We start from the raw sequence: 1,929 nt of genomic DNA, 5'->3' as shown, positions 1-1,929 counted from the left end.
GACTGTTACACCTACCTTTCGGCGTTCAGTCTGCAACCTCGTGGTCCCCGAGATCCTCTATTTGTATTTAATCCAGAGTCCTCGTTTAGTTATATACCTCCTTCTTCTTCTTAATCTGTTTACCCTCCAGGGTCGGCTTTTCCCTCGGACTCGGCGAAGGATCCCACCTATAACACTTCAAGGGCAGTGTCATGTAGCGTGAGACATTGGGTCGGGGGATACAACTGGGGAGGATGACCAGTACCTCGCCCAGGCAGCCTCACCTGCTATGCTGGACAGAGGCCTTGCGTGTAGATGGGAAGATTGGAAGGAATAGACAAGGAAGAGGGAAGGAAGCGACCGTGGCCTTAAGTTAGGTACCATCCCGGTGTTTGCCTGGAGGAGAAGTGGTAAACCACGGAAAACCACTTCCAGGGTGGCTGAGGTGAGAATAGAACCCACCTCCACTCAGTTGACCTGAGTGGACCCCATTCCAGCCCTCGTACCACTTTTCAAATTTCGTGGCACTAACCACTACACCACAGAGGAGGACCTCAGAAATTCTCTACCTAACTTAAGGCCACCGGCGCTCCCTTCCCTCTTCCTTGTCTATCCCTACCAATCTTCCCATCCCACCACAAGGCCCCTGTTGAGCATAGCAGGTGTGGCCACCTGGGTGAGATACTGCTCATCCTCCCCAGTTGTATTCCCGACCAAAGTCTCACGCTCAGGACACTGTCCTTGAGGCGGTAGAGGTGGGATCCCTCGCTGAGTCCGAGGGAAAAACCAACCCTAGAGGGTAAACAGATCAAGAAAGAAAGAAAGAAAGAAAGAACATTAGCTCTTCAAAAATAAAGATACTAATATTTCCTCGATATGCATTAAATTATATCAAATGAAAGAGTAAATATGTTAGGGGGCACCCGGGTTTGAACCGGGGACCTCTCGATCTGCAGTCGAATGCTCTACCACTGAGCTATACCCCCAACCGCATGGCTTAGTTTTGGTAATCATTGACTTGAAGACCGGCTTCGGCCGCCTACGGAGGCTGCTGCCTACGCATATTGCGGTTGCCAAGCACAGAGGAGACAAGAGAGTCACAAACTCGGTTTTGTACGGCATTGCATATAACTTGTGATTGCCTCTTTCTCTTCCTTAGACAAATCAAGCTCCCTGTTGGTTACGTAGCGCATTCCTATCCACGAAATGTCACTGTAAAATTTGTCACAAATGGAAGCGAATAATTGCTTTTACACAAATGAAGTCTAAAATCTGCGGTAAATTAAGAAATATTTTATTTGTGGAGTATTACGTATGTCCGCCTCTGTGGTGTAGTGGTTAGCGTGATTAGCTGCCACCCCCGGAGGTCCTGCTTCGATTCCCGGCTCTGCCACGAAATTTGAAAAGTGGTACGAGGGCTGGAACGGGGTCCACTCAGCCTTGTGAGGTCAACTGAGTAGAGGTGGGTTCGATTCCCACCTCAGCCATCCTGGAAGTGGTTTTCCGTGGTTTCCCACTTCTCCTCCAGGTGAATGCCGGGATGGTACCTAACTAAAGGCCACGGCCGCTTCCTTCCCTCCTCCTTGCCTATCCCTTCCAATCTTCCCATCCCTCAACAAGGCCCCTGTTCAGCTTAGCAGGTGAGGCCGCCTGGGCGAGGTACTGGTCATTCTCCCCAGTTGTATCCCCCGACCAAGAGTCTGAAGCTCCAGGACACTGCCCTTGAGGCGGTAGAGGTGGGATCCCTCGCCGAGTCCGAGGGAAAAGCCGAACCTGGAGGGTAAACAGATGATGATGATTACGTATACCTACTTTACAAGTACTTTTGGTGCTACGCTTACAATAACACACGTATGTCTTTTGTTTACCTTTTGTTTGTCTTTAACTTGGAACAGTTTTGTGTGTGATGTCTGTATTCACTGAACTTCTTTGCTTTCGTATGAAAAAAGA

At 49.5% G+C, this 1,929-nt stretch overlaps 1 non-coding gene across 1 annotated transcript; it reads right to left on the bottom strand.

The window, feature by feature from the left end:
• Positions 1 to 893: 893 nt before the first annotated feature.
• Positions 894 to 965, bottom strand: TRNAC-GCA (transfer RNA cysteine (anticodon GCA)). Its single transcript has one exon. It is a non-coding gene; the product is annotated as a tRNA-Cys (tRNA).
• Between the last annotated feature and the right edge of the window lie 964 nt (positions 966 to 1,929).

Source organism: Anabrus simplex, chromosome 1 (genome assembly GCF_040414725.1).
Source record: "Anabrus simplex isolate iqAnaSimp1 chromosome 1, ASM4041472v1, whole genome shotgun sequence".
Taxonomy (NCBI): Eukaryota; Metazoa; Arthropoda; class Insecta; order Orthoptera; family Tettigoniidae; genus Anabrus; species Anabrus simplex.
The sequence above is the reverse complement of the archived record's forward strand: the minus strand, read 5'-3'. Positions and strand labels throughout refer to the sequence as shown.